Source organism: Jaculus jaculus, chromosome 1, assembly GCF_020740685.1.
Source record: "Jaculus jaculus isolate mJacJac1 chromosome 1, mJacJac1.mat.Y.cur, whole genome shotgun sequence".
In the NCBI taxonomy this organism is placed as follows: Eukaryota; Metazoa; Chordata; class Mammalia; order Rodentia; family Dipodidae; genus Jaculus; species Jaculus jaculus.
Genome location: NC_059102.1, coordinates 309,045,327 through 309,070,074, shown reverse-complemented (window position 1 = coordinate 309,070,074; position 24,748 = coordinate 309,045,327). Strand labels below are relative to the sequence as shown.

The 24,748-nt window shown below is 38.6% G+C and overlaps 1 protein-coding gene across 2 annotated transcripts in view; it reads left to right on the top strand.

Annotated features, from left to right (window-relative positions):
• Pou2f1 (POU class 2 homeobox 1) overlaps positions 1 to 24,748 on the top strand; it is a 160,362-nt gene that overhangs the window by 50,018 nt on the left and 85,596 nt on the right. Inside the window, exon 2 of one of the 2 annotated variants that reach the window (XM_045156232.1) lies at positions 13,941 to 14,016. The gene's annotated coding sequence lies outside the window, so the exon portion shown is untranslated. Of the gene's footprint in view, positions 1 to 13,940; positions 14,017 to 14,167; positions 14,241 to 24,748 lie in introns of those variants that run through there. The other variant, XM_045156238.1, reaches the window with a different exon arrangement.

Below are 24,748 nucleotides of genomic sequence, written 5' to 3'. Positions count from 1 at the left end.
ATGGTGACTGGAGGTTTCAGTTATGGTTTTCTTTATTGTTACTCTCTGACAGAAATTGGGCAGTCAGTAGGTTGGTAGTAGCCTTGGGAGGTGACAGATGGAAAAAGTGACAAAAAGAAAAGAGGAAAGCCTTTGTAGTCATGTTTTTAAAGAAAAATACAGGAAAGAGCAAGAGTTGACCTCCTAGCAACATAATGCTTTTCTTTTATCCTAATTTATTGAACTAATGGTGAGCAAGTTGTTGAGTACATTTAATGAACATCTTGAGTTCTCCATAAGTTCTGACTCTTAGGATTAGAGAGATGATTCAGTGTAGTCAAAAAGAACATTAAAAAATTAAGTAATCTTCTTGCTGGGCATGGTGGCACACGCCTTTACTCCCAGCACTCAGGAGGCAGAGGGAGGAGGATCACCGTGAGTTCGAGGCCACCCTGAGAATACAGAGAATTCTAGGTTAGCCTGGGATAGAGTGAGACCTTACCTCAAAAAAAAAAAAAATAAATAAATAAAACAACAGCAAAAAAAGGAATCTTTTTCTAGGAATTGTAACATTTTGTTTTGAAACGTTAGTGAGGTGAAATTCATATTCTTCTTCCTCCCCATCTGGTATTAAAATTAAAAATATCTGGGCTGGAGAGATGGCTTAGCGGTTAAGTGCTTGCCTGTGAAGCCTAAGGACCCTGGTTTGAGGCTCGGTTCCCCAGGTCCCACGTTAGCCAGATGCACAAGGGGGCGCACGTGTCTGGAGTTCGTTTGCAGAGGCCTGAAGCCCTGGCGTGCCCATTCTCTCTCGCTCCCTCTATCTGTCTTTCTCTCTGTGTCTGTCGCTCTCAAATAAATAAATAAAATTTAAAAAAAATAAAAATATCTAGGACACTGTTCTAAATTTTTCTTTTAATATTAAAACCTGGCTAATGTATCTGTAGTTTTTTTTTTTAAAGATGTTAAATACTTGAGAAAAGGCTAGAGCGATTGCTTAGTGGTTAAAGGCACTTGCTTGCAAAGCCTGATGGCCCAGGTTCAGTTCCCCAGTATCCATGCAAAGCTGGGTGCACAGAGTAGTGTGTGCATCTGGAGTTCGTTTGCAGTGGCTAGGAGGTCCTGGCACAACCATTCTCTCTCCCTCCTCCTTTCCTTTCTCTTTTCTCTCTCTCTGCTTGCAAATAAATAAAATATTTTTTAAAATACTTGAAAATAATTTGGCTTTTTATGGACTCTAGATGTTGCTTTTTTGGAGTCATTGGTTGGTTTGGGGTACAGTATTAAGCAGGAATCTTTCTATAAATTGTGTAGGAAATTGCCAGCCCTCTTGTCTCTGCAAGGATGTTGTAAAGACGTAGCCAGGAGGCTCAAAAAAAGACAAGAGAGACTTGAACTTCTAGTCTTCTCTTACTTTTGCCTCTGGTCACACATTAGCTTGCTTTTCTGCTGTGTTCCTTTGCATCACATCTGTCTGGGGAGCAGAGCAGACAGTCACACACCGATCGCTGAGCTCGGGCACTTCTGTTGTTACCGTGGTGCTGCATTCACGGGGACCAGTTTTAAAGTGCGTGCATTTAAACGCCTGCTGCTTACGCATGGAGAGAGATGGTGAGTGAAGTCTCATTCTTCATCGTGCTCCATCTCCTTTCAGTACCACAATTCTGCCCCAGACAGCTTTTCATTAACTCCCTGCCATTCCTTTTTGCTAATCTGAAAAGTATCCAACACTAGACTGTATTTTCCTATGGTTTATACTTACAGGGTCACTTGTGTGAAATAAGTGGTTTAAAATTTTCCAGGTTTTTGGTTCTAACTCTCCAAGTTGATACTGATTTTAAAATTTCATATATTATACTCTAAATGTTAATTTTTATTAGTTTATATTTTATTGGTTTACATGTGGCTTTAAATTTAAAGATATATTAAGTCTTTGAAACAGTTTATATCATTGTTCTAATATAACCATAGTAACTACAACTAGAAAAATAAATAATAAAATTTAAAAATAAAACCTAAGAAAGTGACAAAAAGAAATTTAGAGAATAGACCAACTTTTTTTTTTTTGAGCTTCCTTAAAAGCCATTTGAACAGTTGATGGAATGGTTTTTAAACATTAAATGTGTTTGTAACTAAAACCTGCCTTCTTTATCTGCCAAGAATTCACAGGGGTCTCACTGTATAGAATTCAACTTAAATGATGGCTGAAAGAAAAAGGGAACAAGAAGATTGTCCAAACCTGTTTATTATTAAAAGATTGAACATGAAAAGATTTGGAGCTTTATAGTAATTCAAGGAAGTAGAATTTATGAGAAATTGGAATGGGTGGCTTTTTTTAATCACATGAATTTTGATTTGAACGCATTAAACTCTGTTGGGGATCAATGTGCAAGGAAAGGAGGGATGCAATGGATGAGGACTTCAGAAGGTTTCTGTGGAAGACTTTGAACTGGAGATGGAATAAAGAAATTGGTGAAATGTCAAGGAATGGTATTTTCTTAAACTTTTATTTCCACAAGCATTGATGAAAACACAGGTAGGGCATAACTCACTACTCCTTCAGCTAGTCTGATTTGCTTTTTGATTTTGTATGGCCTATAACAAGGCTTGATTTTCTTTTTTTAACATTTTACTTATTATTCATTTGAGAGAGAGCAAGAAAGAGGCAGATAAGAGAGATAATGGGTGTGCCAGGGCCTCCAGCCACTGTATACCAACTCCAGATGCATGTGCCATCTTGTACATCTGGCTTACGTGGGTACTGGGGAATCAAACCTGGGTCTTTAGGCTTCGCAGACAACTACCACTGAGCCATCTGTCCAGCCCTGATGTTTACAGTTTTAGATGACCAAAACACCAGAAGAAACATTGCATGGCATGTTAATATTATGTGAAATTATAATTGTCTGGGTGCAGTACACCCATTTGTCTTTGTTGTCCCTGAATCCTCTGTAGCTCTGGGCTGCATCAGTGCTGGGCAACTGTGCAGATAGTGTGTGGCCAGGAAGACTAAAACTTATGCTCACTTCCTGGCTCTTTACAAAGCATATTAGCTGACCAAAAGTTGAAAAAGAATGAAACAATATTGGGAATTCAGTCTAACTTCCTATTGCTGAGGACTTTGTTGCTCTCTTATATAGAGATGGGAAGTTACAAGTACTTGATCAGAAGAGCTGTATGTTTGAAAACAGATGCATGCAGGCAAATTTTGCCCCATTTGAGCCAAGTCAGTCTTTCTTAAAAGCATTAGGAATTCCAAAGTTTGTAAATTAGGCATTTTAAAGTGTACTGAGATCATGTTGTCAACTTGTAGTACTGATTTTTCTTGCTGTTGGTCTCAGAGCCAGTATCTTCTGTCCTTAGTCAAAGTGTAGCATTTATTGGTAGAATAACAGGAGCTCTTGTAGGCTTTTGAATCAAAACCTAGGGTAACTTCTATTATGATTTACTAGTTTGCCTGGGTGGAGGAAGTAGTGTACACATTTGAACTTTCAGCCCATTTTCCTTTCTCACAAGCTTCAGACAGTAAAAATAGAGATTTTAATTAATGTTAGCATGAAAGAAATTATTGGGCTTGGTAAAGGTAGGAAAATCATAGTTAGTAAATATTTTAATTTTCTTGCTTTCTTTATCCTCCTAAATAAAGCCTGAATCAAGAACATTGCTACTCATGATTCATCTCTATATGAAAAAAGTAGGGGTAGTAACTACTGATTAAATTGGTTCCAAGAGACCACCAGTTGTTAGCAAGTGTAACTTTCCCCTTTACTAGGTTCTTGTTCCTGGTCATGGTGGTGCACACCTTTAATCCTAGCACCTGAGAGGCAGAGGTAGGACGATTACTTGTGGGTTCAAGACAAGCCTAGTACTACAGTGTGAGTTCCAGGTCAGCCTGAGCTAGAGTGAGACCTTACTTCAGACAACTAAACAGGGAGCTGGAGAGATGGCTTAGCGGTTAAGCACTTGCCTGTGAAGCCTAAGTACCCAGGTTCCAAGGCTCGATTCCCCAGGACCCACATTAGCCAGATGCACAAAAGGGTGCATGTGTCTGCAGTTCGTTTCCAGTGGCTGGAGGCGCTGGTGCGCCCATTCATATTCTCTCTCTCTCTGTCGCTCTCAAATAAATAAATAAAAATAAACAAACTAAACTAAACAGGGCTGAGGAGATGATTTAGCTCTTAAGGTGCTTGCTGGCAAAGCCAAGGGACCCAGGTTCAGTTCTCCAGTACCCACATAAAGCAGGATGCACAAAATGGCATGTGCATCTAGAGTTTGTTTGCAGTGGCTAGAGGCCCTGGTGTGCCCATGTTCTGTCTGTATCTGCTCTCTTTCTCTCTCTCAAATAAATAAAATATTTTTTAAAACTCTAAAGAGGGCTAGAGAGATGGCTTAGCGTTTAAGTGCTTGCCCATGAAGCCTAAGGACCCCGGTTTGAGGCTCGATTCCCCAGGACCCACGTTAGCCAGATGCACAAGGGGACGCACGCATCTGGAGTTCGTCTGCAGTGGCTGGAGGCCCTGGCACACCCATTCTCTCTCTCTCTCTCTCCATCTGCCTCTTTTTCTCTCTTTTGCTCTCAAATAAATAAATAAAAATAAACAAAAAAATAAAAAAAACTCTAAAGAAACAAACAAGAAAAATAGCCTGCTTTTTGATAAACAGTTCATGGTATTTTATTCTTTTCCTTTATGGCATTTATTTTGATGAGTCTGAAAACTCAGAAAGGAGTGGGACTTTTCTTTTACCTCAGGAAGTCTGAAGACTTAGGGTTATCTTAGGTTTCAAAGATAATTATAAGGCTCTGTTTGTCATGTGACAAGGTGTAGAAACTGAAGATCAGATAAAACCAGTCAATTCCTGATCTGGAATTGGATCTATTCCAATTGTCTGGGAACTCCATTTCTATTTATTCCTACATGACGCTTAAAAGAATTCATTCTGACTTAGGGATTTCGCTTTAATTCATCAAACATTTGAGCTTCTACAGCATACTAGAAATTTATAGACTTTAATTGGCTTTCCCCACCTCTTCATTTGTCTTTCTATAATACCTAATTTAAAGTAATTTAAAACCACGTGGGTACATATTTTTGTATCCAAGTATGTTTTTTTACTTTAAATAAAGCACTTTACCCCCCCCCCCCTTTTTGGTATTTGAGACAGAGTCTTTCTATAATTATAGCTAAGACTTACCTCAAACTCAGTTTTCATGCCCAGTCTCCCAAGTATGAGGATGGCACAATTTATTAATAAAATGGCACCTTGCTAATAAGATGATCATTTTAAAATCTAGTTCTCATTTGACTAGTTTTAGGTAGGTAAATTGATGAGAATACATGGATGTATATGCTAACAATATTCAAATGCTACTGGAAAAAGCTTGATGTCCCTGTGTTTTCTTTCTTCCAGACCATAATGGTACATAATGCTTGATACAGTGTCTAATGTGCATATAATATATGCAGAATATATCCCATATATTTCCCTTGTTTTTTTTTTTTTTTTTTGGTCTTTTTATGATTTTGTCTTTTTTTTTTTTCCGGTGCTGAGGACCGAACCCAGGGCCTTGCGCTTGCTAGGCAAGCGCTCATCCACTGAGCTAAATCCCCAACCCATATCCCATATATTTGAGAATAAGTGATGGTATGCAACTAATGAGATTTAGCAAACACTGTCAAAAAGATACTAACATTGATGAAGAAATCCAGTCTTGGTTATATAGCTGCAGTGCAGCTTACTTCTACCTTAGATTACAGACAAGAGCTGTTTGAAGTTCCCAAATAAGGTTTATGTCAAGCCATTTCTCTTTTCTATAGATGTTGTATCTGACATAGAACGTGTACCAAGGTTAAGGGAATAACCAGAGACCAACACTTGGCAGCCATACATACAGAATCACTCAGTTTAGTTATTAAAAATAATAACTATGCTGGAGAGATGGCTCAGCAGGTAAAGGTACTTGCTTCCAAAGTCTTGCCAATTCAGGCACAGTTCCTCAGTACCTATATAAAGCCGGATGCCCAAAGTAGTATATTCATATGGAGTTTATTTGCATCAAGAGGCCCTGGCATGCCTATTCATCCTCCCTCTGTGACTCTCTAAGAAATAAATAAATAAAATAATAATTTTTTTTTTTAAAAAACTGAGGAGTACTTTTGTTTTCATTTTTTGAGGTAGGGTCTCACTCTAGCTCAGGCTGACCTGAATTCACTAGGTAGTCCCACGGCACTCAGGCAATCCTCTACCTCCTGAGTGCTGGATTAAAGGCATGTATAACCATACCCAGATCAAGAAATACTTTAAAGATTAGAGAAAATGGGATTTAGAACAAGAGAAAAATGGAATCTGGTAGGGTGAACTTCAGCAGGTTTTCCAAACAACCAAATAAATGTTGATGGAGTTGGGAGGTGGGAGTGATGGAATGAAGATAAGTAGAAAAGTTAGGAAGCAGCTTTACTTGCCCAGAGTGAGAAAAAAACTTGTTTTTGGTGGCAATTGGCAACATAGGATAAGAACTCTGTCTTGAAGCTGGTTGGGCGGCCTGGCCTGGCATGTACCAGGGCCAGGTCAACCAGACCCAGACCTAAATGCCTCTGCTTCTCCGTGCACTGTTGGTCTTGCTGGCTGCATTTCATGCGCTCTCTTTCTAAGCCGGTTTGTGGGGTCTGGGGGGGGGGGGAATCTGTGCACTGTTGGTCTTGCTGGTTGCGTTTCTTGCGCTCTCTTTCTAAGCTGGTGTGTGGGGGCTAGGGGGGGCGGAATCTGTGCACTGTTGGTCTTGCTGGCTGCATTTCATGTACTCTCTTTCTAAGCTGGTTTGCGGGGGTGGGGGGGTGCTTCCAGCCACAGTGGAGGGGAAGAGGAAGAGGTGGGCTCTAGTCAGGGGAGGGTTGCAGGTGGGGTGGGACCAAGGAGGGGTCAGATGAAGAGGAGGAGGGAGCATAGGGGGAAGAAAATTAAAATAAAATAAATATAGTTTTAATTCCCTCAGGGCTAGAGAGATGGCTTAGAAGTTGAGGCACTTGCCTGCAAAGTCAAAGCACTCAGGTTTGATTCCCCAGGATGCACATAAGCTAGATTCACAAGGTGACACATACGTCTGAAACATTTGTACTGGTTAGAAGCCCTGGAGTACCTATTCTCTCCCTATCTGCCTCTTTCTCAGATAAATAAACTAAAATAATTTTTAAAAATTCTCTTAAAGGGCTGGAGATCTGGCTTGCAGGTTAAGGACTTTCTTGTGAAGCCAAATATCCCAGGTTCGATTCCCCAGGACCCACATAAGCCAGATAGATGCACAAGGTAGTGCATGCATCTGGAGTTTATTTACAATGACTACAGGCCCTAGTGTACCCATTCTCTCTCTCTCTCAAACACTTTTTTAAAAAAGAGAAAAAGGGCTGGAGAGATAGCTTAGTGGTTAAGGCACTTGCCTGCAAAGCCAAAGGACCTCAGTTCAATTCCCCAGTGCCCACGTAAGCCAGATGCACAACAAGGTGGCGCTGGAAGCCCTGGCACGCCCATTCTCTCTTCTTTCTCTCTCTCTCTGCCTCTTTCCCTCTCTCAAATAAATACAAATAAAAGAGAAAAAAACCTCTGTCTTGGCAAACATGACTGGTATTCAAAAGCATGATAACCTTGTGTTATTAAAAATAATGCTTTCCACTGTTGGGATGTGAAAGTAGAAGCGGACATGATGGGTAGCAAAGATGCTGGGTGTGCAGCTTTGTAAAACGATTGTGTAGCTTTTATCTAGGGATATTTTTGTTATTTTCTGTTTTATTTATTTACTTTTTATCTTTACCCTTAAAAACTATTTACTTAGGGCTGGAGAGATGGATTAGTGGTTAAGGTGCTTGCCTGTGAGGCCTAAGGACCCAGCTTCAATTCCCCAAATCCCACATAGGCCAGATACACAAGGGGGCGCACGCATCTGGACTTCGTTTGCAGTGGCTGGAGGCCCTGGCGTGCCCATGTTTTCTCTGTCTTGTCATAACTAAATAAATTAATTAATTAAAAAAACTTTATTTAGAGACTAGAAAAATAACTGTCCATATTGTCATGTTCTCAACAAAAAATTACTCCTGCGCATGCCAGTTGCCAGAATTGCTTAAAGTATGAACAGTATTGATACTTCATTTGGGGGGTTCAGGAGGGACCTGTCAGAATTTATGAACCCCAAGTTTTGGGTTCTGTTCTACCTTTAATAAAGATGTACTCAAGAAGAATGAATTATGCATTGTTAATTTTATTGAGGGGAAAACTCACAAATGGTGGCATTTAGTTAAGAGAAATTAAGAGTTTTGTTTTTGTTTAGTTGGTTGGTTGTTTTGTTTTTATTTTTTATTTTTTTTTTGATAGGAGGACTGGAGTAGAACCGCAAGCATGCAAACTTAAGAGAAACTGAGTTTTTTTTTTTTTTTAATACTATTTGAGAGTGACAGATACAGAGAGAAAGAGGCAGATAGAGAGAGAATGGGCGTGCCAGGACCTCCAGCCACTGCAAACGAAGTCCAGATGCATGCGCCCCCTTGTGCATTTGGCTAACGTGGGTCCTGGGGAATCGAGCCTAGAACCTGGGTCCTTAGGCTTCACAGGCAAGCACTTAACCATTAAGCCATCTCTCCAGCCCGAGAAAGTGAGGCTTTTAAAGAGAAATTAGGATAAAGCTTCTGACAATGTGGAAAGTAGACTTTAGGAGCTTGTGTAGGGAGACTAAGGAGGAACCTGCATGGCATCTGCCATGTGATTTTAGAGAAGTTAAGAGTACAAATGGTGAGGCTCAAGGATAAAATGAGATGGCAGATATCAGAGCCGTAGCCAAAAAATTCAGAGGAGAAATGAATAATGAAGAGAATCATACTCCTGGTTACCCCATAGTTTAAAGCAAAATATGCAGGTAGCTGGCCTAGAGTTAGCAAAAGCACCCACGGGGCAGATGAGAGGCCAAAGGAAAATCATGTATGTGATTAAAGTGAGAAGTTACCCCAAACTGTAAAGCAGAGGCAAGCAGAACAATCATCCAAACCAAAACATAATATTATCTTCTCTCCCTGCCCCCACTCCCACTCAGCCAGGCAGTGAGAGGACAGCCAGACTCACGTGTATCCCTATGGCCCTATACAAGAAGAGACAGGCAGGCTTAGCAGAGCTAGAAAAGCAGAGTGGAGCTAGGTGGAATGGAGCAGTAAGAAGGCAGGAGCCTTTTATAGGCAAGGGGAAGACCCTACTGGTTGGTAGGTTTGGAGGGCAGATATCAGAGCCAGTCCACCTGGGCCATTTGTCTAGGTAGAGTCCCAGACTAGGCAGCAGACACAAGTGCCATTTCTGCCAAAAGTTCTTGTGTCAGGATGAGATGGCATGTGGGGTGGTATCTCCTGGTTCTCTCTTTGGGCCTCAGTCTCTAACTAAAATTGCCTTATTTAAAACTAGCTTTCTCCTATCCTTCTTAGTACTATAGTAGGGACCTTTAAAATATAATCCCCCCCTGTTGACATTAGGATTTTACATGACCCTTATTTTGTTAAGGGTGGAGGTCAAGGTTTGCTACAGACCAAGTTTTCTTATCTTTGAAATGATTTTTTAGGCTACTATGAACCTTTGACCTCTTTTTCACTTGAGTTATTATCCATGAGCTGCTAATATCCCTCCCCCCACCCCATTCTTTTTTTTTTTTTTCCAGTTATCTGTAGCATCACTTTCCTTGGAATAAATTGTTTTAAATTCAGCTTAAGATTTCATGCACATTTCTATATGAGCTTGCTACTATGCTGTGTTCTGCCAGTTAAGAAAGAACATACAGGACTTGTATGTATTAAGTGTTTTCAAATGCCAGGTAATGCTAACCCAAGTCATATTCTCCAAGTCAATTTCTAAGCCCAAGCTAAATGTTTGTATTACTTTAAGATTCTATCCCCGTGGGAAGAGTGTTTAGTCTTCATTTGGGTCTGATTTAGATGAAGAAACGTAAGCCATATAAGCTCTCCAGAGGCTTATTTATAAACCAGTCTTAGTATAATGAAAATAAAGTATTTTAGAGCGCTATCCCAGTAGCAAAATGCTCAAAACTGTGTTTGTCTGAATAAGGAAAAAAAAATGGCAAAAGAAATGTACAGTGCATGTTTAGAATGTGTTTGGAAGAAAACAATCCCTTTAACCTTGCAAGACTTTGGTTTTTAGGTAGTTACTAAAGAATAGAATTTAAAAGGCACCATTTATAACTTGAAGATAGTAGACTGATAAACCATGGCAAAAAAAACAAACAAAAAAAAAAAAACCCACAAAACAAAAAACTAGGTTTGGGTTCTAAGAGAAAGGTTATGGAAACAAAATATTCTTTTACCCTTGTATCAGAATGATATGTGTATGTGATGTAGAATTGTCTGTGATGCTTGAGTGATTCTTCACCAAAAGAAAAATCCAGAAAAAGAATTATTGAGGATGTAAGGAGATGAAATAATCAAAAGAATTTCAAGCTGAGTATCATAAGGATTTCATGTATTTTAAGCATTTATTCACCAATACAAAGTCAATAAACCTTGAGATTGTATATGACCTCAGGTATTAAGATCTTGAATAGATTAAGATCTTGAATAGATGGAGCAGATACAGTTTTTTAGCAGCATTTAGGAGGCAGGATGGTATAAGGGTTAAGAATGGGGTTCAGAGCAGCTGAATGCTTTGGCTTGTGCCTTGGTACCCTTCCATTTATTATGTCTTGTTACCTAGTCTGTAAATTGAGCTTTTTGAGGGTAATTATGCAAAATACTTAAAACAGTTATTGGACCAAAGGAAAGCCTCAGTAAATGGTAATTATTAAGTTGATTAGTACTAGAACTTCTTAAAGGCTGAGAGAATTAAATATTGGACTGATGAAGGATATTAGAGCAATTCCATAATTAACCAGCATGTTGTCAGGCAAATATATTGGCAATCTGAAGATCTGAATGTGAGATTTTGTACTGTAGAGTTCTTTCCAGTACCATGTAAATATTTTTGATTTTAGAACATTCTGTTGTTCTAAGTTATTCTAATTATTCTGTTTGAGATTTTTACTAAGGAAGTTTTGGGAGAGTTGTTTGAGTAACAAAACATAGCGTGTAGAATGGGCAAGGGCATTCTAGGAATTAGAATTAAAGGGAGGGTTCAGGTTCGAAAGGGAAGTTCAGAATAGAGCTATGCAAGGATGCATCCAGAGTGGTGTTTCTACAGCTGAGAACAGCATTTGACATTGTTTGGAGACTCTTTGCTTGCTTGCTTGTTTTCATTTATCAAGCTAGGGTCTTGATCTAGCCCAGGCTGACCTGGAATACACTATGAAGTCTCAGGGTGTCCTCAAATTTATGGTGATCCTCCTACCTCTCCGTCCCAAGTGCTGGGATTACAGTTTTGTTTTTCTCAAGCAAGGTTTCCCTATGTTGCTTGGATTGGACTGCACTGGCCTGGCTCCAACTCCTCAGTGCTCTTATCTTGGTTTCCTGATTAGTTGAGACTACTAGTGTCTGGAGGTCTTTTTTTTTTTTTTTGAAGCAGGGGTCTTATTCTAATCCAGACTGACCTGGAACTCATTCTGTACCCCAGGCTGTCCTCACATTCATGGTTGTCCTCCTGCCTCAGCCTCTTGACTGCTGGTTTACAGGTGTGAACCACCACACAGCTCTTGGAAGCATCATTTTGGATTTTTGGTGCTCAGTTAGGGAAAAGGCCTTTACAGGCATCTAGTGGGTTGAGATAATGCTACGCATCATTCTGCACTACACAGGAGAGACCCCAGTGAGTTATTAGCCCCAAGTACCAGCACTCCTAAGGTTAAGAATGTGTGGTTAGCCAGGTCATGGTGGCGTACGCCTTTAATCCCAGCACTCAGGAGGCAGGTAGGAGGATAGCCATGAGTTCAAATCCACCCTGAGACTACAGAGTGAATTCCAGGTCAGCCTGAGCTAGAGTGAGACCCCACCTTGAAAAACAAACAAACAAAAAGTGCCTTTATATTATCTCCACTGCATCCCACCTTTCAGTTCATAAGCATGAATACAAATTTAACTGGTGTGTTTAGTGCAGCCTGATGTATGCAAGTGTGTCTTTAACCCAGCCATTCTACTTGTGCCACCATTGTCTTTCTTCATGTAAAGTAGAAGCTAAATGGAGTCTGTCTTTGCTATAATCTCCAGGCTGCATATTTTCTCTCCTCATTCTAGAGAACATTTGTCTACAGTAGAGACTACAGTAAAATTCTTCATACCAATCTTTTGTATTTCTGTATATCAGGACAGATGACTGATAAACAGTGAATAGGAAAGATTTTACACCAGTGGATTAAGGACGGTCTAACCCTTGACAAAGAGATCCTTGACTTTCAACTGGAGGTTTAAGAGAATTGTGATATGGCTATTATGATGGACAAAAAAGATGAGTTAAAAGTGAAATGGGGCCTGGAGGGATGGCTTAGCAGTTAAGGCATTTGCCTGCAAAGCCAAAGTACCCAAGTTCTATTCCCCAGGACCCACGTTAGCCAGATGCACAAGGGGGCGCATGCATCTGGAGTTCGTTTGCAGTGGCTGGAGGCCCTGGGGCACCCATATTCTCTCTCCCCCCCTTTCTCTGTCAAATAAATAAATAAGAATTTTTTTTAAATGAAATGGAAGGTTGCTTTTCATTGATATGGAGAATCATTCCAGACTCAGGCAATGTGTGAAGAATAGTCTGTCCAATAAATTCTATCCCTTTTCCTGACTTTCCCCATTAGCTACCCCACACTTACGTTTCCCTTTGTGCATACCATCACCATCCTCTGTAGTGGCTCAAGCTGATGCCATCGGTGTGCTGGTGTGCTCGCATCTTCACTCAGCTGACCATGCTAATTAAGTCTCCAGCTTCTTCCCTGATACTGGCTTGGAACTCCCAGTGTAGCTACACTAATTATTTTCTCAATAATGTGACCAGATACCTGACTAGAAGCAGGTTAAGAAAGGAAAGGACTTACTCCTGCTTATTGTTCCAAAAAAAAAACAGTCCATCAAGGCAGAGAGGCACGACAGCAGGAGACCAGTTCTGATGATTTGTTTACTTAAAGCACCATTTATCATTCACTCATTCAAGAGATAGTTTTTGAGCCTCTGGCAGGTTCTGCCACACATGTGAAGTTACTGTAGTGAAACAGTTACTTCTGTTTGTTGGGACAAAACACCCAACTGGAAGCACCTTATGGAAGGGAAGGGGTTTGTTTCTACCAGCTAAGCTTCAGCCTCAGGCTTTGAGTACTTGTTTTTTTTTTGTTGGTGACAGGGTTTTACACTGTAGCCCAGGTTGCCTTGAAATTTACCATACAGCCCAGACTAGCCTCTACTTTCAAGACTAGCAGGCAGCTTGCTTGGTAAGAGTCTCTTCTCTTCCCCAGTTTTCACTACTTATATGGGGAAAAGGAGATTGCTGTATACTAGAATGTACCCACCTGCCCACAGGTACTTAGGTCACCTTGTCTCTTCTCAGAGCTCTAGCCTGGGAAGGAATGGCTATCGAGGCTTCTTAGCAGCTCATCTTGCCTTTTTGTTCCCATTTTACTAGTCTCTTCTGTAAGGAAGAATAATAATTGATGGTATTCTTGGTTTGATACAGCTACATTTCTATTTACTGATGTTGTCATTTGTAGTAATAGGTAACTATCTGCCAATGCTTGGAATTTTTATTCTCACTTTCCATTTTGAGAGTGACTGGCAACTGTTACATCAGATTTACTGTGCAGCACTGAAAAAGTTTTAGAAATGTTTGCCATCATTTTTGTGGAGTTTGAACATGACATCAGAGGCTATAAATAATTAAAATAAAATTGTTCTCAAGTCAGTTCTTTGGTGTTATCAAAAGTGATATAACTGGGTTATAGCAGGCTTTTTTTTTTTTTTTAAATGCCAGGAAGACCAGGGATCCCCTTAAGGGTCATTGTGAATTTTTTGTTGTAATTACAGAATGAGTGAGTTTGAATATGAAGTAAGAAGAGCCTATATAAGAGAGCTGTTCTGAGGCTGCTGTTTTCCACGAAAGGTAATTCAGAAAGCATCGATTGTGGCTATTGTTAATATTTTCTTTTGTTTATAAGTAGGCAATTTTCCTTAATTCCTATAAAATGAAGTCATCAAGGAGACATTTACTCTGATGAAAGAGATGGTTGCTGGAGAGTCTGTATAAGGGCGGCATATTGGAAGTCCATCCAGCTAAGCTGAGTTCATTAAAATGACACACACTCAGGCCAAATGTCTCCAGTGATGGTTAGTATTATTTTTAAGCTAACTAGTTGTATTTGAAAATTTATCCTATCTTTGCCTACTTCCCCTTAATTGCAGAACATTTTCATATTGTAAAGCCAATATTATCACTTAGTTAATCTAAGTCTTGCTTGTTCTGAACCTTTCATGTAGTTTTTCCTGTTGAGCCAAGTTTTAGAATCCTGACTAGTTTGGTGTTTGTTATCTGAAGCAGAAAACCTTTTGAGAGATTCCTTTGTTGCCAGCTAATAAAACTGATTCCACAGCATTTTACTCCTTTAGTTACACTGATTTAGTTAATAAAGATTTTTTAAAAAGGGCAGATTTGAAAAGTCAACCAAATGTACTAAAAGAATGTTTTGTTTTGTTTTTAAGTATATTTTATTTATGTGCAAGGAGATAGGGACAGGGAGAGAATGGGCACACTAGGTCTTCCAGCTCCAGTTAACAAACTCCATATGCATGCTCCACCTTGTGCATCTGGCCTCCATGGATATTGGGGAATCAAACCTGGGTCCTTGGGCTTCACAAGCAAACACCTTAACCACTAAGCCATCTCTCCAGCCTTGCTTTTAATCAATAAGAAGAAACTATTCCAGGTGTTCATTAAAATGACTCATGTTGGAATGGAGAGATGACGCAGCAGTTAAAGGGACTTTCTTGCAAAGCATGATGACACAACACAGGTTCAACTCCCCAGTACCCACATAAAACCAAATGCAGAAAATGGTGAAATGGGGTTCTGGGGGTTCAGGAAAGTCCTTGAACCTCAGATCCTAGCTTTGAGTCTGCTTTTAACCAAAAAAATTAATAAAATAAGACTGAGAAGGATAACTATTAAATTATTTTATTTATTTAGGGAAGTACAGAACCAAGGGAAGGAAAATGAATACACCCACGTGGCCTGAGAGCCCATGTGGTTGGCCTGGACAAACTGTAGAAAGGACAGAAAAGAAAGTGTATAGAGACCCTGCCATGTGGAGGGCAGGAGGGGGTAAAGAACCCATGTGGAATAGGGGTTAGGAGGTTCTCCACTCACCTTAGCCCAGCCTGGCCAAGATGAGGAGAAACTCAGCAGAAGCTGGAGGTTCACCAGTGGTCAGGCAGCCAAGAGAGAGAGTGTGTGTCAGCCCTCCCTTGGCAAAATGTATGTATGACCTTATGGTTTCATCTTTTGGCTCCAGCGAGCCAGCTGATTGGTCTGGGCTAGTAGAGTAGTCCAACCATGATGCCAAGTTCTGGGGTGGAAGCTTGACCAACCACTGTGTCAGGATTGGATTTAAATCCTAGGAAAGACCTCCCTCCCAGGAAGGGCCCAGGTTGTTTGAAGAGAGAAGTTAAATCCTATTTTGATTTCTAATGAAGTGGAGACTGCTAGGATCGGCCCAAAGGCATTCCTGCTTTACATTCAGGGGCCCATTCACCCTAACTGCCTAACAAAGCTACCTGACTCCCTCTAGACAGTGGTACATGTATCTGAAGTTTGTTTACATGGCAAGAGGTCCTAGTGCACTTATGCACCCTCGCCCCACTTGTAACTAAATAAATAGAAATATTAAAAAACCCATGCTCATTTAAAAATTTAAAGATAGAAATATATAAAATGTTAGCCATTTGACAAGTCTATAAGCCCTTTTTTATGTGAATGTACACCTCTTTAAACGTGTAGATAAAAGTGGAATCATATTCACAACTCAAAAAAGCACTTTCCAGTTACATGAGAGCTCACATATGATTTGGGGCATGTTTTCAACTTTAATGACTTAAGAAAATTAATTTTTTTTAAAAAAATTACAGACTAGAGATGTTAGTACAGATATAAAAGTATATAACTAAGTTCACATACAAGACAGGGAAGACTAGTTGAAATCAAAACTATAACTTAATAAAGTGATTATACACTGTTACCAAGACCAGTTTTGGAAACTGACTTCTGTATGATAGGCACATATAATACAACTTTTGCAGAATTGCTGCATTTATTAGCAGAGAGCTAAAGTCATTCTTAGCACACTTGTGATGCTTTCTAATTTTAAGTTACAAACACCCAGTTAGTAACTGAGTGACATAAATATTTGTCAGTGGCAAGTTTTAGCCTCAGCTGATTGAAACTGCCTTAAGCAAAGGTGTTTATTTGGCTCTTGGGGTTGATAGAACAGCTGCTTGAGGTCCTGAGGACTGGATTGTCTGACTGTTCTTTTGTGTTCTTCCCCTAGTTCCTTCTCTTAATGTTGCTGGATAGGTGCCAATAGCTACTAGGGGAAGTAGGATTTCAGAAGTAGTTGCCTGTATTAAAAGTGAGGGAGAGTATTTCAGAGAGGGCAGGAGAAAGGAAATTCCTTGATTTCATTGGCGGATGGAATTAATCTTTCACCCTTTTCCATGCACTGAGGTCATTTTCCTAAATCTCATTTCTTTTCCTCAGGGGGAGCTAGTATGTAGCCCTCAAATATCAAAATCAACACATTACTATTTTTGGGTGAATTCCAACCCTTTATGACAGTACCTGGGTATGGACTGGTATATGAGATGTGGTCTGAAAATGGACTGTAAGGAACAGTAGTGTGATACTGACACACAAGCAGTAGGAAGAAAAGCCTGTAACTCCACTTCCTGTTCATTCTGTATTGCTGCTATGTTAAGGCAACAGTGGTGACCTCAGGTTCATTTCTTTTGCAGTGCTTTTCACAAAAGAAGGGAGTAAATGCAGTCAATACATTAAGCTTATAAATCTAAAGTTAAATTGAATATTTCTTTTAAAAATGTTTCTTCTTTACAAAAAAACATTTATTTACTTGAGAGAGCATGGGTGTGCCAGGACTCCAGCCACTGCGGACAAACTCCAGACACATGTGTCACCGGCTTTACGATGTGTGCTGGGGAATCGAACCTGGGTCCTTTGGCTTTGAATGTAAGCACCTTAATGCTAAGCCATCTCTCCAGTCTGAAATTGATTCTTTACATAAAAATATTCCTTGAATATTTAAGTACAAATATACTTGTGGTACAATCATTTCCTAATTTTAAAAATAATATGGGGAGCAAAAGTAGTAAACAGATGACAAAATAACATTTTCTTTTCTGTTTTCTGCTTTGTGTGTAAAGTCATCAAGCTAGACATGTAGCACAGAAGTAGAATGGTTACCTAGTGGGGTCCACCAAAAGAGCATGCACAGGCGTGTCCATGTTACCTCTAATACGTTAATAGATTACAAGATAATCCTGGGACTAAGTAAGTAAATCCTTTGAAATTCTTGGTCTCTTGGGTTGTTTTCGTTCTTTTTTTTTTTTTCTTACAGAATGGGGCCAATCTTCTGTGTACTTTAAACAATTTCTTTCACTGTCATACTGTGCTGGTACATAGTAGGCAAGCATTCTACCACTGAGCTATATCCCCAGCCCTACTAGATAATTTTAAAAGTACATTTTTGGGGGAGTAACACTGAAGACATTTGGCAACTTATTTTTAGATTATGAGCTTTAGAAAATGCTTTAGTTGTGTTGAGTTTTTACAGCATCTGCATATTTGATATACCTAGATATCAGTATGTTTCACATTACTTTCATGTCACTTGTCTAGCTGTTCTCTCCTTATTGTAAAGATGAAATAAAAACTATTAGATACTTTAGGTATAGCATGAATACCATGTCTAAGGGGTTAGCTATGAAAGCATTCTTGTATGTTTTTAAATCATTATTACCTGTAATGAAGGGTGTTACTTATGGCTCAAACTTGATATTCATTTCCACATATGTATTTACTGTCTTAGGAAAAATACTATCTTACAAAGGGATAAATGGTTAGATTTGCCTTCTTGTGTGTGAAGAGCTTGGTGGTTAGAAGTGGGTTATGAATGGTATGGTAGTGAGTGGAATATGGCATTGCCACTTATCCTCTAGGCAATAAGAATATTAGCCAGTAGACTCAAATTGTGGAAACAAGTTTGATGGTACATCAGTGATTCTTTCTTTGTAGTGTTCATCAGAATGTTCTAGAGAGTTTGTTAAAACTGGGACCCTTACCCTTAAAATTTCTGATTCAGGCCAGGCATAGTAGCACACAACTTTAATCTCAGCACTCTGGAGGCAGAGGTAGGTGAGTTCTAGATTAGCCTCAGGCTACATAGTGAATTACAGGTCAGCCTAGCCTAGTGTGAGACCCTACCTCAAAAAACCACAAGAAAAAAATCATTTCTGATTCAGTAGATCTAGTAGGCCCAAGAATTGCTTTACACCAAGTTCCCAGGTGGTACTGACTGCTGACCCATGTCCTGCCTCTGAATAGTCACTATCATAAAACATTTCATAAGGGCTTGATGGCTTAGTGGTTAAGCACTTGCTTGTGAAGCCTTAGGACCCCGGTTCAAGGCTCGATTCCCCATGTCCCACGTTTACCAGATGCACAAGGTGGTGCACGCATCTGGAATTCATTTGTAGTGGCTGGAGGCCCTGGTGCACCCATTCTCTCTCTCTGCTTCTTTCTCTCTCTATTGCTCTCAAATAAAAAAATAAACAAAAAGTTTTACAAAACATTTCATGAAAACAAAATTCAGTCATACCACACCAAATTTATTTAGGAATAGATACACATTATGCTAATAAACTAAAACCTTTTCTAACATTGCTTCTGCCTCTGCATGCTGCTTATTACACTAAGAAACTCAGACTCAGAATATTTACTAGTTGCTTTTTTTTCTTTCATTAGTCAAAAAGAGCTGTTACTTCATTTGATGATTGGCATCTTGTAACTTTTAATAGGCACATTCGTTCCTATTACTAGGATACAAGCCACTTTTGGATTAGCAGAACACACTGCTGTATGTTACTTCATATTTCAAGGAAAGATTTTTTTTTCTATTTTGTATTTGTTCTTTACTAAGATGCCATAGTTGTTGCACTCAAGAGTACTGAAACTTTAAAACCAGTCTGAGGTCAATACAAACTCTGCCATTGCTAGCTGTGCATGTTGCTATGGAAACTCAATAGGGACTAGCAAGATTACAGTTTTGTAAGGACCACACCTGGCTTATTTGCATCCAATTTGAGTTGAGGGAAACTCGTAAAGAATAAAAGGTCTCAGATGTGCCTGTGGACAGCCAAAAAGAGCTTGTCTGTAACCATCAGGGTGGGTGGTTTCCCTAATTCATTGTAGCTCTCTGGAGCTTTCTCGTGGATGTGTTCAGGCTCACATTCATTCTTGTTTGTTTCAGTGTTTTGTTATTCTTTTTCTTTTAAAGTATTTTACTTTGTTTTGCTTTAGGTTTTAGGTTTATCCCTTTAGAGTTTAAAGATTTTAAAATTTTCATAGAGAACTTGCAGCATTACATATCAGAATTTTTAAGAGAGTAAAAATTTCTATACTTGTTTCATGTAAAGTTTTAGTGAGTTTTACCACGATGAAACTCATTGCAGAATTTTATGGTATCTGTTTTTCAGCATTACAAACCACTGTAATCTCCTTACCACAGAAACAGCTTTCAGAGAAGACAGTTTGATACACTTGTAGTTCATGCTCATAAAATGACCTAAGTCCCAAGTAAATTTTACTTAAAAATATACTCTAGAAAGTTACTTAAAATTATTTTTCTGAGTTTCTAACCTACATAGCCATACTTACTATGCCTGAATAGGATAATAGGAGAAAGCTTTGAAAAACATTATACAAGAGTATCATAATTAAATTTTAATCATTGAGATTCAAACTTGAGGCTCTTATCACATGCAAAAGATAATATGTAGACTTACTTGCCAGTCCACTCAGTGTAGCACAGCCCAAGTCCTTTTACCTTCAGATCCCCATAACCCTCATAGCTATTAACCGTCCTGCGATGTTGTGACTTGAAAATGCAATCACTGCCTAGCTCATGTAGATTTTCTAAGAAGCAAATGAAATGGCATATGTGAAAAATATTCTGAAATAAGTATACATATGTGTACGTAATAGGAGCCAGGCATATTGCCTGCTCTAGTGTATCTTTGCAACAAGGCATCAAGTAGCTGCATTATTATTTGTCTCACTGCTGTGCCAAAATACCTAACTAAAGCAACTTAAGCCAGGAAGGATTTGTTTTGGTTCCCAGTTTTAAGACCCTCAGGGCTGGGAGGGCTTGGGGTTGAAAACCACTCGAGCTGTGGCAGAAGGAGCATGGGGTGTCTTCCCACATTGCATCCGGTCAGGAAGCAGAGAAAGATGAATGCTGGTGCTCAGCTTGCTTGCTGCTTTACCCTTGGAGCCCAGCCCCTGGGGCACTGCCACGCGGATCTGATCGGGATGGGTCTTTTCCTCCTCAGTTAAGCATCTTTAGAGGCATCCTCACAGACATGCCCACAGTTGCATCTCCTTGGTGATTCTACATACATAATACATATATACGTTAGTTCCATGATCATTAAGTTTGTTTATTTAAATTTAGTTTTCATTATTTAGTTCTACTCTATAAGTTATGCTTTTTTTTTTTTTGACCAGCTAGTCTAATTAATTGTCAAATTCAAAAATAGCTCTACAGTACAGGTAATGGCAATTAAAGTCAGTGCATGCGTTGATTTCTTTTTGGCTGAGATGCTTGGAACTCCCTTCTGATCAGAACAGAGAATAGTAGTTAACCAAGGGTGCTGAATTTCCATACTGTGTGTACCAATTATTGATTTTTCCCATTTTCTAAATGCATAATATGATCTTGTAGAGAACTATTTTTTTTCTTGTAATTTTTTTTATGAGAGAGAGAATTGGAGTGCCAGGGCCTCTAGCCACTGCAATCAAACTCCAGATGCATTCACCACCTTGGGTGACATTGTGCACTTGTATCACCTTGCCTGTCTGGCTCATGCGGGATCTGGAGAATCAAATGTGGGTCCTTACGCTTTGTAGGCCAACACCTTAACTGCTAAGCCATCTCTCCAACCCAAGACTGTATTTTTTCTTTACAGTTGTCAAAAAAACTCATATTTATCAGTATCTGCTATTTTTTTTAAATATAATTATACACTTGCAATTTGGGAAGTAAAAGTGTTTGAAAGTCAGGTGTTTTTTGTTTTTGTTTGTTTGTTTGTTTGTTTTGTTTTGTTTTGTTTGAAAGTCAGGTGTTTTTTGTTTTTGTTTGTTTGTTTGTTTTGTTTTGTTTTGTTTTCTAAGGTAGGGTCTCACTCTAGCTCAGGCTGACCTGGAATTCACTATGTATTCTCAGGGTGGCTTCGAACTCTCGGCAGTCCTCCTACCTCTGCCTCACGAGTGCTGGGATTAAAGGCGTGCGCCACCACGCCCGGCCTAGGTTTTTTTTAAATTGTTGTTGTCAGTGGCATATATCCTTTCCAGCAAGAAAATCTTTAGGCTGATTTCTCCATCTTATAATACATGCTCAAGGAATACCTCATTTACTTCCCTGTTCCTTTAGCTTGGAAGACACTGGTAGGTATGGTTTTTATAAATGAGGAAATGACTAGACAAGACAGAGGTGTCTGCGTAAGGGAGCTAAATATACCTTCATGAGTTAGTCTAGCATTCCTCAATGTGAATAATTGTATCTCCTTAAAATTGTAGATGATTTTACACAGCCTGCTCAGTTTTGCCTTTTTCTCTTTTTGTTTGTCTTTTTAGACAGGAAAAGAAAGAAGAGCTTTCCTTCCTTTTTAATTACCAAATTACTCCATTTTCAGTGAATCAGTTCAAAGAAATAATGGAGTCTTTCTGTACCTGGTAAATATTGTATGCTAAATGAGGCTGTTAATTAAGTAGCCACTAATAAATCCAGGTGTTACAATGTTGCCTTTTATTTTGTGGTATAGCTATGAAAATGACGTAATTTTTCCATTTTAACTGTGAAGTTTGAGATGTATTGATGTGGTAGAGGGGAGGTTATGCCCATGACCTAGCTAGCAGTGGGAGATAATGTAGGGTTGGCCCTAGCACTTAGTATAGCACCTCTGTTTTGTAATAATAAAGCAGTAGCAGTAATTCCTATATGATAGTTTAATAGACGCTCCTTGACTAATAGTTTTATAAAGAAAATCTAATAATATCTTTGATTTTACCAAACCTATGATGAGTGATAACAAGTAACTTGCTTTAAGAAATTCAGCTCACTAGTGTCATGTTAGTGATTATAGAGTCATATGCTCATTTTCTCTAATTCACTTATCACAGAATCTGAATGTGTTAGAAATGTATGCATTAAAGCTGAGAATTTTTTGAGACCACATTAGCTGTAGGAATCATGCTAGCTATTTTAAAAATTAAAAAATATAGTCTTATGTTTCTTTAAAAATGTTTATATAGCCAGGTGTGATGGTGCACGCCTTTAATCCCAGCACTCGGGAGACAGAGGTAGGAGGATCACCGTGAGTTCAAGGCTACCCTGCGACTACATAGCAAAGTCCAGGTCAGCCTGAAATAGAATGAGACCTTACCTTAAAAAACCAAAAACATACATATATATATAAAATGTTCGTATTATAGTATTTTAACAAAAGCCCAAAGGGATAGCTAGTGTGATTGAACATTTGTCTCCATATTGTGCTTTTTTAAGATATTTAATTTATTTGAGACAGAAAAATATATAGGGTATGTTGGTATGCCATGGTTCAAAACCAACCTGAGACTACATAGTGAAGTCCAGGTCAGCCTGGGCTAAAGAAAGACCCTATCTTGAACAATAAAAATAAAAGTTTTTAAAAAGACACTATTTAACCTTGTAAAATAAGCATAATACTACAAATACTCATTAAATGGTATTTTAAAAATATGGCTGTGTGTGTGTGTGTGTGTACATTTACATTTAAAGTTTTTTTTTTCACCAACACTGTCTGTCTTGATAGGCTTTAAGACTTATTTAACTGAGTTTATAAATTATAGAATTTGGGGTCTTACTAGTTCTTAAGCTCAGTGTCCTATTTTCATATAGTAAGTGATGGTGCAAACTGGAAAGTTAAGATGTGGTGCTTACATCTGAGTTTGAATCTAAATTTCTATTAATAAAATAAATGTAGACACTTAAAATGGATGCTTCTATGTGATCGTGAGATCAGAGGACTGTTTACATCATCTGTGCCTCCATAATCCTGTGAGGGTTGTAGTATTGTCATTATTTATATACATCTCTTCTTGTGTCTACAGATTTTTGAGATTGAAAGAGCAAAGATAAATGAGGATAACAAAAAAAGAAACAATACTGTATGGCAGTTTGTTATCCCTTTTTCTTGGTATTTTTTTCTTTCTTTTACAATAATTTCAAACTCAACAGAAAAGTTGAAAGGACAACACATTTGACTTAGAGGCTGGCTTGATGCTACAACCCTACTTAAATATGGGATTTTTCCAAATAACATTGTTGTATGTAAAACAGTACCAACATAAAACTCAGTAACTTACCAGTGGGATCATCACTACCAGATAATCCATGCATTCTATTTGAATTTTGTCATGGTCACCCAAAATGTCCTTTTAAGCAAAATAATCCAAGATCATGTATTACACATTTAGTTATCATAGCTCTTTGCTGTTCTTCAGTCTTTCCTTGATTTCCAGGATAGCAGCACTTTGGAATGTATCTGAGAGAGCATATTTGAATTTGGATATATCTGCTCACTTCTCGTGGCTTGTTTCAGCTCACGCAGAGCTATCAGAAGGGATGTTGTGTTCTCCCAGCATCCTTTCAAGTGGTGTAGTTTTGCTTCGTTACTTGAGTGACAATGTCAATTTTGATATTAGATCATGTTTATTTTTGCCAGTGCTCTCCACTATCAGTTGTACCTCTTTATAATAAATATTTTGTAGGGAAATTTAATTTTCATCATTAAGCTTTTTACTCACTATATTTTATTATTTTCTTTTTATTTTTTAAGTTTTTATTAGCATTTTCCATGATTATAAAAAAATCCCATGTTAAGTCCCTTCCCCCCCCACTTTCTCCTTTGAAATTCCATTCTCCATCATATTACCTCCCCATCACAATCATTGTACTTACATATATACAATTTCAACCTATTAAGTACCCTCTTCCCTTCCTTTCTCTTCCCTTTATTCACTATATTTTAGTGACTCTTGTTTCTTAGCTGAACTAGTTATGATGTTTTTCTAATTATTTTCTATTATTTGATATTCTATAAAACTTTCTTTTCTACCTAGTTTATTTCAGCATAGACTGAGTTTTATGAGTAATAGTTGTATTTCATTCATTATTTTTTAGTTTGTTCAAGTCATTCAAAACTTGATGAGAAACCCTTTAACCTTGCTTCTCTATTTCTTTCACATATTCCCATAATTTTTTTCCCCACAGTGCTGGGAATTGAACCTAGCCTTTGTCTATGCTAAGCAAGCACCCCACCCCTGAGCTACATTCTCAGCATTTTTCTTAATTTGTAAAGTACTTCAGGCAGTTTCTTTGAGGATCTCTTGCTTCCTTATAAAGAAGAATAGAATGTAGAGACCAGGCCTGGGTACCAAGTGTGCTCATTGCAGTGGTGGCACGCTGTTCCCAGTTCCTAGAGAATAGAATATTTGTGTTGGTCTGACGTTC